Source organism: Bison bison, unplaced genomic scaffold, assembly GCF_000754665.1.
Source record: "Bison bison bison isolate TAMUID 2011002044 unplaced genomic scaffold, Bison_UMD1.0 scf7180017864053, whole genome shotgun sequence".
NCBI lineage: Eukaryota > Metazoa > Chordata > Mammalia > Artiodactyla > Bovidae > Bison > Bison bison.
The window spans coordinates 799,175-814,987 of record NW_011494625.1 but is presented as its reverse complement, the minus strand read 5'-3'; the positions used below and the strand labels follow the sequence as shown (position 1 = coordinate 814,987).

Below are 15,813 nucleotides of genomic sequence, written 5' to 3'. Positions count from 1 at the left end.
GGGGGGGCTGACAGAGACCAGTGCTGAAAATAAAGGGCATCTTTCAGGGGAGATGGAACATTTCTCAAACTGACTGTGCAGCTGGTCACACATCGTGAATGTACTAAAGCCCACCGAACTGCACAGGTTTAATGAGGAAATTGTATAGGATGCAGATTACATCTCCAGAAAATTGCTGTGAAGACAGTAAAAATCATTATGAAGACAATAAATATATTGCTATGAATAAATAGATGCATCAAGGGAAGAAAGAAGGGTCTTTGGAATGGGAAACTTCTATCTCCCATTCAGTCTCTTTATTTCGTCTTCAGAACTTGTCAAAGACATCATTTCTTATGTTCACTTTTTTCCCTCTGGTTTTGGGGAGCAGGGGCTGCTCTGTCGTGATGCGTGGACTTCTCGTTGCCGGGGCTTCTCGTTCTGTGGAGCGCGGGCTTCGCTGCTCCGAGCCCCGTGGGATCTCTCCGGATCAGGGATTGAACCTGTGTCTCCTGCACTGACAGGCAGATTCTTTACCCCTGAGCCACCAGGGAAGACCGTAAACCCACTATTTTCATATTAAAAGACTGAGCCTTTCCAATACCAGCATTACTTCTGAATGCTAGCTGGCCCTCTCAGAGAAGGTTTGCACGGTCATTTAAATCTTCCACTAAATTTCTCGGCTTATCTTCACAGTCTTACATCATCACTGTGTTTTAAGTGAGGTCACATACAGTTTAACAATGACGACTGTTTCCAGGTAACCATGTTCACCGGGGGATGGGTATTTCCCTTCATACACCTCAGATAAGTGAGTGGGGGCTACAGATTAAAAACAGAAAAAGACATAATGGGAAACCAGGTGTGTTAACCCTCGCCCCACACTTAACCTGGAAACAGCGTGAGCTCTAAGCACCGCCTGGCTGGCCTGCTCCCAGCGCCGGCTGCGTCTCCCGTCACCGCCCGTCCTGCAGGTCCTCGTTCTTACAGGGCTGGATGCTGGGAGGGCCGGGAGCTGGGACTCGACCTGGCTCACGCAGAGCTGGCCTTCAAGCTACTCTCCAGTGTTCAGAGGAGAGTGGGCAATGTTCAGAGGAGAGTGGGCAAAACGGACACCAACTTCCACCACTTGAGACGTCTGACTCCCAGCGGCGGCTGCTGCTAAGTCACTTCAGTTGTGTCCGACTCTGTGCAACTCCATAGACGGCAGCCCACCAAGCTCCCCCGTCCCTGGGATTCTCCAGGCAAGAACACTGGAGTGGGTCTGACTCCCAGCGGCTGGTCCAAGCCTGGAGTGAAGATCGCACTTCAGGCCTTTTGCAGGGCAGACTCCCTTGGACCGCACCTCCTTCCGCCCCTCCTCTCCCATCCTATCCCCACACACGCAGGTGTTGGTATTTCTGCCTGATCCCGTAAGGCCAAAGAACCGGCCCGGGGCAGACCCCCACCCTGTGTCTATGAAGCTTTTTCTCCATCGTATTTGACCATAGAAACGTCCAAGGGAGGTTCATTTGGGCAAAACCTCTGAAAACATTTACGGATTTGGTTTTTCCAGAAAACAGCCTAATATTAACTCTTGGCAGAAACAGATATGGAACAAAAAGCTAACTGTGAGGACCTAAATTTTTCAGAGAAAACCTGGCAGCTGCTCTGGGCCGGCGGGGGGGGGGGTGGGGGTGGGTTGGGGGGCTGGGAGAAGGGGATGGGATTGGGTGGGAAGACCCCAAGATACAAAAAAACTGGGGGGCTTCCTGGGGATCTATGGTGTTCTTATTCTTCCTACACAAACATTACTTTCCAAATATTAGATACAAAGAAAATGAAGGAAAAAATGGTCTCAATTTTTAGTCATTTACCCAGAGAAATTATGCTAAGAGGAAAACAAGGGCCACAGTTTGTGTGTCCGCATTTTAAAAGGAAATGGTTTCTTCTCTTTAAAATAAAATTCCACCTGTTAATATTAGAATCTATTTCAGTAACAGAAACAGTGAGTTCAACTTCTCCACATTAGGGAGAAATGTGAAGCGTTGTTTTCTTCCGCAACAAATCCATGCGAGTCGAACACTGTTTACAGCGCAGTGCCCAGGGCAGGTGTGACGGAGGCCTTAGTTCCGGGTACGTGGATGGGGTGAATGCGGGTCCTGACGGAGGCGCCCCGTGCCCGACTGAGGTGCAAGCTGGCAGAAGGTGCACTGGGCTGGAGCCAGGGGAGAAGATGGCCAGTGTTGAGCAGCCGCCCTCTCTGGCTACTCATGTTGTGCAGCCGCCCTCTCTGGCTACTCGGGCACAGACAGGAAACACACCGAGCTCAGTTAACAACGAATTTCCCTCCCGAAAAGTGAACAGAATACTCCATACACTGGGTCTCCATGAAGGCAACTTTCAGGATTTCTTCCCTTCTCCCCAAACCATCCCGTGCTCGTCACCACACAGGACATGAGGTTTTCCAGGCTCGTGCACCCGTCCTCACCGTGGGGCCAGCTGTGCGGTGTGGCCCAGTCAGTGTGGACGGGGCGCAGGTAACACGCAGCGAGGGACGGCAGAGGTGGGTGTGGGCACGGTGCCCGCGGCTCCCCAGCCTCTAACCCACCCAGCAAGTCACACCTCGCCACGCTGGGCCCCCGAGCTGCTCCGAGCAGCCCGACTCCCACGTGAGCTGAGGCACCATCCGCCTCAGCCTCTGCAGACGCTGCTGTCCAACAGCAGGCACAGTCTCACCCCATCGAATTATTACGAAGACCAAACGGGATAATATATATTAAAAGTCCTTATAAACAACAGAACACTATAGAATGTAACATATGAGTAATTATCCCTTTTTGTTCTGTAAGTTTTAACAAAATTCATCAGACGAACAACCTGATAATGGTTACCACTGAGCCGGGCCCACCGCGCGCCAGGCACGGTCACCTCTTGCATCTTCGCACGAAGCCTAGGGGCCATCGCTCTGCTGGGACAGCCTGGCTCTGTCCCCGACTAGTTTTGGTGACTTGGCAGGGGGTTCCTTTACCTCCTGGTCCCCCATTTTCAAAAGCGATTCTTCCACCAACTGAGAGAAAGTCTAGAGGGACGGATCCTGCCTGCTTAGTGCTGGGGGCGAAGGAGCAAGGTGACGGGGGTGTTCGATCAGCAGGTGACCTGCTGGGCAGGCGTCTCAGAGGCGGGCACGGGGCTGACTGCACGCTGGCCGCCTGTGTGTCCTGCACATCCCTGGCAGAGGACGGCCCAGGCCGTGACCCTGTACTGGCGGGGCGCGTGCTCTGGCCCGGGGATTCTCACTGCAGGTGTCTGGGACTGGAGCCCCTCACCGACAGAATCTATGCCCCTGGGGGCACCGCCTCGCAAGAGTCTCCTCTCAGAACTCGTGGGGGCTCCACAGAGCATCGGTGAGCCACGCTCTAGTCTCAAGCACAAGGAACACGGGTCACACCCGTGTCATTCCACTGTGGCTCCTGCATAGCTCAGCCACCTTCAAACACAGGGTGCTGCCAGAGACAGCGGTCATCTTAGCCGGGGAATAAGAGGCCCGTCAGCCCTTTGCCCCCCACCCTCTGCCCCCACCTCCAGAGCCAGAGGTCCACATGTATATCAATGTGTTGCCTCACAGTTCACATACAATCATGCCTCATTTAACAGAACGTGTTAAAAACATACATTATATGTCACTTAACAACCTGACTTCCCTGGTGGCTCAGAGGTTAAAGCGTCTGCCTGCAATGCAGGAGACCCGGGTTCGATCCCTGGGTCAGGAAGATCCCTGGGAGAAGGAAATGGTAACCCGCTCCAGTATTCTTGCCTGGAAAATCCCATGAATGGAGGAGCCTGGTGGGCTACAGTCCATGGGGTCGCAGAGTCGGACACGACTGACTTCACTTTCACTTTCACCAACCTGATGGGATAAAGACTATTGTCCCCCTTTAGAAATGAAAATCCTGAGGCCCGGAGACGTAAGGGATGAGCTCAAGGTCACAATAACCAAGACCTGTGTGTGGGCAGCCCACTGCTTTCAGAGCTCGTGAACTTGTGGTGGCAGGGAGGCAGGACCTCGTGGACGATACAGATCTCTCTTAAGGTTTCATGGAAATGTTTGTGGGCAGTGGGGGCCTGAAGGGGTTCCTCAGAGCCCAGGTCCTCACCAGCTTCAGATTCTACTCACTGCTTCATGCTTATCAGAAATAATGCCAAATTAATGTGATAAGAAACCAAGTTAATTTACTAAGAGAGCAGATCCTGAAAGTATTCATCACGAAGAAAAATATTTTTCTTTTTCTTTTTTGTATCTGTATGATAGACATTAACTAAACTTACTGTGGCAACCAGTTCACTATACACACACACACACACATATATATATATAAACAAGTCAAAGCATTATGCTGTACATCTTAAACCTCTATTGTCGATTACATCTCAGTGAAACTGAAAAACAGCTTTATTCATTCCTGTAGGAAAAATACTGTGATCATAGCCATCGTGACCTATACACACAATGAATGGATACCTATACTTCAACTCTCAAATAAAAATAAATAAATGAAAATCAAAGGGTTCCATGGTCCAGTAAGTTGGGGACACGCTAGCTTCAGGTTTCTTACAGTAAGACATCACAGAACCTTTAAAACACTAACAGCCTTTGTGACTCTCCCAGTGATGGAAGCCACGTCCCCGCGTTTAGTTACCAAATCTTTTGCCAGAACACACTATGGACAGGTTCTGGAGCCGCAGGAGTGGAAACTGAAAATAAGGGCTGAACAGGTTTTGTAAACCAGATAATGTGTGAGAACCTATACTTTGGGAAAATATTTCATTTACAGAAATCTGCCGGGCTTATGGTCTCACCTTTTCCTCACTCATCTGAAATCTCCTCAGTGAAAATATATCCTGTTCTTCTGCCTCTATTTACCTGCAATGCTATCAACCTCCACTCACAGCAGGAAGACAACCGAACACTCCTACATGCAGGGGTATTCTGACACTTCCTGTTCTACAGACTCCTCACCTTGACCTTTGTGAGACAGAAACCACTGCATGCCCATTTTACAGAGGAAGAAAATGAAGACCGAGGGTCAGACGCACTGATAGACGTCAAAGAGCTACTATGCAGGTGCCAGAACACGAACCCACTCTTTCCCAGAAACACATCAAGTGCTGCCTGATGCTGAGGTCCTGACAGGACCCTAAGCCCGCCTGGTACAATTTTTAACTTGAGTTTTTATAGTTCTTTGAAATGCATCCTGCTTTCTTATTTATCAGTCATTTGAAGGTTCGTCTTCTCACTACGTCATACGGCTCCAGTGAGCTATATGTTTTGATTAACCCCATTCCTCAACCACGGTGGCTACAGTGAGGCTGCGTCTTATTATGATTAAAAGGGCTTTATGAAATCAAGGAGCCAATCCTAAAAGGACCAACAGCCTTTAAAAAAATAATAACACAGGTGATTTTCATTTTTATTCTACAAAAGAAATATCTTCCCCACAAAACTCTGCTTTCTTTTTATACCTAGATATCGTTAAAGATCCTGAGGTACCGTGATTTGGAAGGAGAAAGGATATTGGAAGAGGGCTATTACAATAATAAAAAATAATGCATTTTTCTTTCTGCAGCTGCCTCTTGTCATTTAGTTTGCAGGTAACCTAATTCTTATTCTGATCAGAGGAGGAACGAAAGCCAGGTTTTTATTAACACCATCGATATCTACCCGCGTGCAGGCACGCACACACAGTCCTCTGCTTCTAATTATGCACTCTACACAGGAGCCTCCCTGGCTGATCGCCGCACGGATGATGAATAAAGTAGCTTTTGTTTCCAGAGATTTATTTCAAACACCTCTTCATTAAATGCTATTTGGAGGCAGATGCATATTTGTGGAAGGTTAAAGAAAAAACATGCTGACAAAATAGTCATCAAGGCAATGTGCCAAGGCAGACCCTTAGACAGCCTTGTTCCACAGGACACACTCAACACACACACACACACACACACACACACACATACTATGCACACACACCAGGGAGGAAGAAGAAATTGCAAAAAGGCCTTGCATATCTCTCTTAAAATATATGACATTCCTACGCAGGAAGGAATAAGCACTTGAAGACACAGCTGGAAAATGAATGGCCGCTTGCTTGTTTTGATGGTGCTGATGGGGGCGGGGCGGTGCCAACTCTGCCAAAGTCTGGTGAAGCCTGCTGTTTGTGCCTTACGGCTTGGCTGACTGGGCTCGGGACAGCAAAAGGAAGGGCTGAGAGGAGGATGCTGAAGTGAGGGCAAGCGGAGCCCCGTCCCTCCCCTGCTCACTGGGACCCTCATCTGCACAGTCCGGGCAGGGGTGGCGGTGCGGCAAAGGGGCAGGGCCAAGCCGGAGCTGCTCCAAAGCAGAGAGAGCGATGTCTCCTGGGAAAAGCCGTCTTCCTGCTTTTGAACTCCATCACAAACTGGATGAAAAACGATTTAACTGAGGCAGAAGCATTAATTTCCTCAAAAGCCCTCACATTTAGGGACACAAAAGAGAACCCATCCAACAGAGGTGCTCCAGTGGAAACAGCCGCCTGCTGTGGCGAAGGCCGGGACGGACTGCGGGGTCAGCTCGCGCCCTCCCTGGCAGCAGGGATCAGGCTCACTCAGCCCGGCTCTGGAGCCAGTGGCCTGGGCCAGTTACATGTCCTTTCTGGGCCTTGGTTTCTTTATCTGTAAAATGGGGTTAATTAGTAGTATCTGTGGAAGAGGTTTTCTGTAAAGTACTTAGCAGGGCCTGGAAGCATGACAGAAGGCTCTGTTAAACAAACAGTCTACTTGTAAACACAGGAGACAGGGAGCTGGATTTTGTTACTGAACAATCTGATTTATTAATAATTTAACATGGCTTCCACATTTTGGAGGGAGAGTGTAAAGTTGTCATGCAAATGAAATCCTTTGGAAGCAGAGCTGACTTCACGTTGTAAGTAGGGAAACTGAGGCACCTGGAGCATGGAGGTTCCTTCTGCAAAGCCCACCTCATGCTTCCCCCGCAGCAGCACCCACCATGGGCACCGGATAAATACTGTGGCCCAAACGGACTCTCGCGAGATCCGAGACTTCCCTGGGAACACAACATTGCTTATTCTGACTCCATTCCTTTTACAGATTTTAATTACTGAGAAAGAACAGTAATACATTTGGGACGCGGAACCATTTCATTTTCACAATGGCTCTTTTTCAAGCCTGGGCTTCCCGGATGATATAGTGGTAAAGAATCTGTCTGCCAATGCAGGAGATGTGGGTTCCATCCCTGGGTTGGGAAGATTTCCTGGAGAAGAAAATGGAAAACCACTCCATATTGTTGCCTGGAAAACCTTATGGACAGAGAAGGCTGGCAGGCTACCATCCAAAAAGTTGCTAAGAGTCAGTCACGACTGAGCATTCACGCACAAACACTCCTTCAAGCCTGGGGATTGGGTACCAGGCACAGGGAACACTCCTTCATGGATGAGATGCATGTTTAGAGCATCCAGTCATGAACCCAGGAGGGCTGGAAAGCCCTTGACTCTGTGGCACATCTAAAGCCTGGGAGGCCTTTGCTGAGCCCACCTGTCACACGCCTCTCACGTCTTCACTGGTTACCCTGCCTTGAAAAAGAGAGCTTTCAAAAATGAACTAGCACGTTGCATCACGGAGCCTGTAAGGCTGGGTGTCCTGTGTCGACAACGACTTCAGGACTTTGCCATTTCATGCCTCGCATTTTAGCACAAAGGACCATCCTATTTTGGTAAAAGATTGTCCAAAGAAATTTTCTTTAACTTTGGTAAAGTCATACTTTTTCATGGATGGAGCCTGGGTAAAAGCTCGCCTCGTTGTGGAGGGCTTTACATCAGCCACACACACGAGCCAGGGACCATTTCTAGCAACGCCCTGCCACAGGCGGGCAGACCGAACGCAGGGAATGGCTATCACTGCCTTTTCTAACCACCTTCCCTGGCCAAAGCCACTTCATAAGCTTCAACCTGAGTGCCAGATAGCTTAGGACAAATGCCTAAATTCTCCATCTATAAAATGGGGATATTCTCAGTACTTCCTTTATGATGTTATCATAAATGTTATAGAACATTATTAAAAAGTATTATTAAAAAATATTAAAAAGCAGAGACATCACTTTGCCAACAAAGGTCCATCTAGTCAAAGATATGGTTTTTTCTATAGTCATGTATGGATGTGAGAGTTGGACCATAAAGAAGGCTGAGCACAGAAGAACTGCAAGGGAATGCTTTTGAACTGTGGTGTTGGAGAAGACTCTTGAAAGTCCCTTAGACTGCAAGGAGATCAAAGAAGTCCATCCTAAAGAAAATCCACCCTGAATATTCATTGGAAGGACTGATGCTGAAGCTGAAGCTCCAATACTCTGGCCACCTGATGCGAAGAAATGACTCATTGGAAAAGACCCTGGTGCTGGGAAAGATTGAAGGCAGGAGGAGAAAGGGGCGCCAGAGGATGAGGTGCTTGGATGGCATCACTGACTCAATGGACATGAGCTTGAGCAAACTCCGAGAGATAGGGAAGGACAGGGCAGCAGGGTCGCAGAGTTGGACATCACATATGGCCTGAACGACAAGAGCGCGTTTATGACAAGGACTTGGCGTTGGCACTGGGGGTGCACTGGTGCTTCGTAAAGGGGGCTCGGCGTGTGCGGTGATGATGCTCACGTCTGGTCCTGATGCCGACTCACAGGGGCACACCTGGATGGGAGCATCTTCCTGTGGTCCTGGTAACAATCCTGGGAAACCGGAGCCCAGCCCACGTGCACAGCACCACACCTAAGCCCGCCCCCTCCTCCTCTCCCCCTCCTCCCATCCACTGCTGTTAATGGAGCCGAAGTTTTCACAGGGCAGCTGTCAGCGGAAGGAGGATCCAGAGTGCAGAGCAACCAGGCCCAGCACCTCGCACATGGAGCTGGGAGCTGGACCACCTGCAGGACGCCTGCACGGCACCCCGGGGACGCAGATCAACCACAGGCTGGGTCCTACTCCAGCGGCAACGCCAGCAGGAGAGACACATGACTATGTTATTTTTTCTTTTCTTTTTTTTTTTAATGAAAAGCAAAATATAGCCCGTAGACAGACTTTCCACTTTTCTGCTCACTATGGTCTCCCCTCCCTCCTCCATTTTTGTTTTGTTGTGTTTCCCGATTTAACTTCTTCTGTGTTCCTAGTCAAGAGAGCATGTGCAAGTTTGGGAAGCGTTTCTTGCCCCACGATCCCAAGGCAGGAGCCACCCCCGTGCTGGCCACGAACCAGATGCTCAGTAAATGGACGGCGAATGTGAACACCGCAGGTCCAGTCAGGATGATGGCCCCTCTTCCCCGTCTTTCTGAACGGAGCAGCACGTGAAGGCTGCAAATGCCTGACCTTGCCTGGGTCCCAGCCACTCTGCCAAGTGGCTGCGATTCCAAGTACCCAACAATTTTATGCCCACAGAGGGATAACCCCCTGGAACCCGTGAGAACAAAACTTCCCCAACGGTTCTGTGTGTCCTGCATACTAATCAAAAGTGGGTTTTGGCAAGCTGTTCTCTGCTGTTTGCACATCTTGACAGATACTCCATATACCTATGAATCTTAACAGAAAGACACCAGCCACCAGCCCTCCATTTGGAAGCGAGAGGGCTGCCTGGACCCAAAGGGTGAGGTCCCTTCCCGAGGACGGCTTCCTGAACCATTGCAGCCTGACTGATGGGCTCTAGAAGCACAGAGTCAACTTATACCCCGAGAGCCTGTCCAGCACCAGCCCTGTGCACATAGGGATTTCTCAGGCAAGGTCTCAGTCACTCCTGTCATGCAAGCCAGAGGGATATCATGCCCATTTCACAGATGAGGAAACTGAGGTTTAGAAAGAACGAGTATCTGACTGCAGCGCCACCCGGCGGACAGTGCTGCTGGCCGTTCGGGTATCTGGGCTTTAGGCAGGCCAAGGCGGCAGCACAGGGCTGCCCGGTGTCTGGCGGTGGCCTTCCTGGGGACTGGGCCAATGTGGTGCAAACACCGTGAAGCCTCAGTTTCTTCGAATTAACTCTATCCTTTTTCACCTGTGGGTATTCAGTTACAGTAGGAAAAAAACAAAAAAAAGCAGATGAAATCAAGGGCAGAAAAAAAAAAAAAGAACGCAAAAGAAAGACAGGGAGGCTAGGGTGAGGACTGGATCCTCAGTGGGAAGGCACTGGTCTTTAAATGCTATTGTATTTAATAGATGTGGGGGTGTATCTGTGTCATCTGTGAGTGATCGTGTTGCCATGGTGATTACTTACATGTTTCCAGAAAAGAAATAACCATGGAGAAATCGATACTGCCCCAACAAGACACACAGTGCTGTTCACAGACAATCAGATCCTCCACACAGGATGGAGAGGATGTTCGAATGGGTAAAAGAAAAAAACACTGGCTTGGGGGAAAAACAACAACTTCCTTCTGCCAAACCCAGAGAGATGTGGCATTAAAACTGCATTGTTTTTCCTTTTTGTGGGCAGAGTCATTGGGCTAAAATGTAAGAGTTATCCGCAAAAAATTTTGGTACATTTAACTTGAAGTAGATAGAGGCTAGAAACACAGGATAGAACAGGATAGAACAGAGGTTCTATCCCTGGGTCGGGAAGATCCCAGAGAGGAGGAAACAGCAACCCACTTTGGTACTCTTGCCTGGAGAACTCCACGGATAGAGGAGCCTGGTGGGCTACAGTCTATGAGGTCACAAAAGAGCTGGACACGACTTAGTGATTAAATAACAACAAGTGAGTGACATCACTCAGTCGTGTCTAACTCTGTGACCCCATGAAACTGTATGTAGCCTACCACGCTCTTCCATCCAGGGGATATTCCAGGCAAGAGTACTGGAGTGGGTTGCCACTTCCTTCTCCAGAGGATCTTCCTGACCCAGGGATTGAACCCGGGTCATCTGCATTATAGGCAGACGCTTTACCGTCTGAGCCACCAGGGAAGTCCGTTAAACAACAAATATGGTAGGAAAAGGGTTTATATACAGCACTTAAAATGCTTGTTTGCTATTTAATCCACTCACAGTTACTGATACAATAGCTGGGACCTGCTGAACAATAAGGTATGTTAGGCACTGTGCTAAGGCCATGACAGGTATTTAAACTGATCGATATTCACGACAACACGGTCCCCTAATGCTGAGAAGACTCAGAGGTGGCAATGAGCGGTAGGGGACTCGTGCTAGATGGCCTCAGCCTTTTCCAGGGATAAAGCAGGACTATTTGTCAAAGGAGTGGTGGGGGGAGGCTGTGGGACAACCTAGGATCCCGAAGAGAGCCCACACATGTGAGGAGGGCCACCCAGGCCTGATACTTAGAGGCACGCTCAACATGGAACTGTGTTCTGTCAGCAAAGAGGGGAGTCTGGGGTTCATGCGGGATCGGGCCTGGCCGTGCAGGGTGCAGAAATGAGAGGGTTGGGAATGGGGGTGATGGTGAGAGTACAGGGGCAGGCTGGGCTTCCCGGAGCAAGAAGGACCGGTATAGGCGAGGACAGCAGGCTAGACCTGAGACGGGGGGGAAGTGGGAGGCCCTGGCTTGAAGCCCCCCGAGCCGGAGCCACCAGCCAGCCTCCCCGGAGCTTCCCGACCATCGTCTGTGCTGTGACAGACCATGGTTCTCCACGCGCCTCACGACCCCTCCTTCTCTACAGGATCGGGCAATCTTTTCCATTAAATTATCTATTATTATTTAATAGGTAGGTAAGCCTATAGATTGTGATTCCTAGGTGGCTCAGTGGTAAAGAACCTGCCTGCCAATGCAGGAGACACGGGTTTGATCTCTGGGTGGGGAAGATCCCCTGGAGGAGGGCATGGCAACCCACTCCAGTATTCTTGCCTGGAGAATCCCATGAACAGAGGAGCCTGTGGGCCACAGTCCCTGTGGTCACAAAGAGTCAGATACGACTGAGTGACCGAGCACACACAAGCATGTAAGTCATTTTTGAAATGCAGGTATCATGCCCGTATGTCGCCATCAAGGCATGAATGAAGTCAGACCAAAAGGAAACCGGCCTGTGTCTCGATGGCTGCAGGCCCACCACACAGGGGTCCACCCATTCCTACGGCCCTCCCTCTGATCACAATCAACTAATTAGTCAAGAAACCACGTTCGAGGCTCCACCTCATTTGCTGGGTGCCCGAGTTCAATCTACACACTAATGGGTGTGTTTCTGCCTTTAACAGATGCAGTGCGTGCACTCTCTGGCGCGGAGCTGGGCATGCACAGTGGCAGGGCCACTGCGGATGCCCGGCCTGGTGCCAGGAGCCTGTCGGTCACCTTTCTCGCTCCCGTTCTAGACTCTGTTAAATACTCAGGTGCTCTCTTCTGCAGTCTCGTTGAAGCTCCACACCCAGAGATGTGGCTTTTTTCGAGGCTGAACCAACCGAGTAATGAGGTGTGTTTTTCCATTCTCTTTTTTTTTCTTTCAAAAGGTTAAATGGCACAGTGCAATTTTCTGTGAAGCAGGTGTGCAGCTAACAAGGTGATAATTGGAAAACTGGGTGAAAAGGAAAAATCCTATAAAATTATAAACCTGCAGTATCTGGGAAAGAGGGTAACTGAATTACCTCTGGAAGATGAAGAAGCTATGGTAATACAATGCTAAAGATGCAAACTGGAGTCCACAGGAGTGAAAAAAGGAGACGCAGGGGCTGTTAACGCTCCCCTGGGAGGCAGGGGGCACACCTTAACACTCAGGATTGCTGAAGATTTAAACAGATGGTGCAAGCCAACCTTCAGGACCACCTCTCTTCTCATATCCTCACACTTCCAACAAGATAAACACTTTAGGAAGATCTTCCAAATATTCAAACGTGGATAGCATTTACTAGGATATTTGAGTTTAATTTTTTTTTCTCCCATTTTTCAGTCGTGGTCAGGGAAAAAAACACATTTTTTTCTCCTTAGGATACAGAAATGTTCCAGAAGAGATCTCCAAAACCTTCCAACAACTGTGATTTCCTGCCCCTTCCCCATTTTTGTAATAATGTAACATTCGCTTTCGGTGATGACCCACGTGTATATGAAACTGTTCTCAAGCAAGGTCCAAGAGCCTGAAGCATCTTCAGAGTGACGTCAGCAGTGCCCCAGCTGAGCAGACACTGAAGGAGGACGGCTGTCTGGCCCTGTGGGCCCTCTTCATCCCATCTCCTTGTTAGTGTGGTCCTCTGGCCAGGAAGAAGCTTTATCTGAGTCTTATTCCCCCGCACCAGCGCTGGACTCGCTCACCAGCCACATTTGCTGGTGACGACATGCCCGCCCCACCTCACCCTGCCCTGGATCATCCGCCCTCTGAGAACTCAGCCCCGATTCACCCTCCCCAATAAACACCGGCTCCCAACTTCTCCTCCTTCCTGCCTCAGCCTGAGCGGTCACCTGGATACAGCCATACCTGCTACCATCCCTGAGGACCTGTCTGTGCCAATTAAACAAAACAACGGTAAAGACGCTGCCAACAAAAAAGCAGAGCTTGAAAGGGGACATTAGTGAATCCTGAGTTCAAATGTTTCCACTCAGGTAAATTCTCCAGGTCTGGTTTTTTTCTCCTGTGTTCCATCCACTGAGCTCTAAAGGCCAGACACCTGGGGATCACTCTCTTTCTCCTGTATCTTTACCTAAAGTGTGTGAACACCCCGTGTGCCCAGGTCAGCAGAAGTCTGCTTGTGTAGCTATAAGGACAGTGAACAGAGCCCCTCAACTCTCAAGGGGCGTGAATCTCAATTCAGATGAAAAACCACACAGGCACCCCACGTGGTCACCCCAAAGCCCTTCAGTTCTGTCTCCTAAAAGTGTCGAGCCCGAACCTGACCTTCTAGTCTCTCCACTGCTGCCCCCTCCCACTTGCCCCCGTTTCTTCCCTAGCCTGAGCGAGGGCTGGAGTGGACCCCTGGCCTCCTGGCTCCCACCCCTCCTTCATGCTTCAGAACGGCGATCATGTAAAGTGGAAATACGATGATGATGGTTTATATACTGTTAGCTGCCTTCCAGAGAAAACTCAGCCTGCCCTCGTCCACACGCCGCTCGATCTCAGAGCGCCCCCCCACACACCGGACACACGGAGCAGAGCCACAGACGACAGCGGGGTCGTGCCTCCTGACGCCCCGCTGGTCAGAGGCCGGGCCCACGTTCCTCGGAGCCCCTCACTGTTCACGTGCCCCCAGCGCCCGCGCTGCCCCAGGACGGGGCCCACGCTGCATCCCCGGCGTCAGGCACAGTGCCCAGCGCGGAGGCGCAGGGGCCTCTCAACGCAGCGCTGATAACGTCCTCGTGCTGGGGAAATCCTGCCCGTTTCCCGCGCTCCATCCGCGGTCTCAGCCCGCAGCGGGCAGATGCTGCCCACTGCGGCCGCAGGCAGCCCGCGAGGCGCCGCTTCCTCCTCGCTTCCCGGACGACCTACCTCGGATGAAAACCGCGTGTGAAAAGAGGGACACGCAGAGAGAAAACGTCACAAAGGAAGAGACCGCAGAGAGGCGGGGACAGCGAGGCGGAGGGAAGGCCCGACGCCACCACGGCGGCTCAGAAGCCACGCGAGGCTCCTCCACGGCCGCGGCCAAGACAGGGCCGCCGAGTGCCTGGGGGACGGAGCGGGGCGGGCGCCGCCCTCACACCTGGGGAGAGCAGGAGGGGCGGCCACGGTGACGGGAGCAGGGCAGGCGCCCAGGGGAGAACCGCCGCCCTCACACCAGAGGCAGAGGCAGCCACTCGGGACAGTGTGGGGGGACCTGCCCCCGAGGCTCCACCACCAAGAAGTCATTTCAAGAGGAAAGGGTCTGCATAGACAGGGGCTGGGTCCCCTTCCGCAAAGCCCTGCTACCATCTTCTCGTGGCTCCTCGGGATCTCAGAATCCAGACTCGGTTTCAGGGGATTTCAACCACCTGGCGGGACTTCTCCGAGGTAGGGCCCAGGAGCCCTCATAATCTCTTCCACAACAGACACTCCCCCAACCCCTACCCCCCGGGGCAAAATTAAGTCCAAACAAATGCCAGGAGGAGCTGTCAGGGGTGGGTGGAGGAGATAAAGAAATCTAACCATCACAGTGATCTCTTCAAGAAAATTAGAGATACCAAGGGAACATTTCAAAATGTTGGGCTCGATGCGCTCAACAAGTGTTGGGCAAAGATGGGCTCGATAAAGGACAGAAATGGTATGGACTTAACAGAAGCAGAAGATATTAAGAACAGATGGCAAGAATACACAGAACTGTACAAAACTGGTCTTCACGACCAAGATAATCACGATGGTGTGATCACTCACCTAGAGCCAGACATCCTGGAATGGGAAGTCAAGTGGGCTTTAGAAAGCATCACTATGAATAAAGCTAGTGGAGGTGATGGAATTCCAGTGGAGCTATTTCAAATCGTGAAAGATGATGCTGTGAAATATGCCAGCAAATTTGGAAAACTCAGCAGTGGCCACAGTACTGGAAAAGGTCAGTTTTCATGCCAATCCCAAAGAAAGGCAATGCCAAAGAATGCTCAAACTACCGCACAATTGCACTCATCTCACACGCTAGTAAAGTAATGCTTAAAATTCTCCAAGCCAGGCTTCAGCAATACGTGAACTGTGAACTTCCGGATGTTCAAGCTGGTTTTAGAAAAGGCAGAGGAACCAGAGATCAAATTGCCAACATCTGCTGGATCATCAAAAAAGCAAGAGAGTTCCAGAAAAACATCTATTTCTGCTTTATTGACTATGCCAAAGCCTTTGACTGTGTGGATCACAATAAACTGTGGAAAATTCTAAAAGAGATGGGAATACCAGACCACCTGACCTGCCTCTTGAGAAACCTATATGCAGGTCAGGAAGCAACAGTT

The 15,813-nt window shown here is 50.4% G+C and overlaps 1 protein-coding gene across 2 annotated transcripts in view; it reads right to left on the bottom strand.

Moving 5' to 3' along the window:
- FARS2 (phenylalanyl-tRNA synthetase 2, mitochondrial) overlaps positions 1-15,813 on the bottom strand; it is a 302,230-nt gene that overhangs the window by 117,925 nt on the left and 168,492 nt on the right. The window lies entirely within an intron of this gene.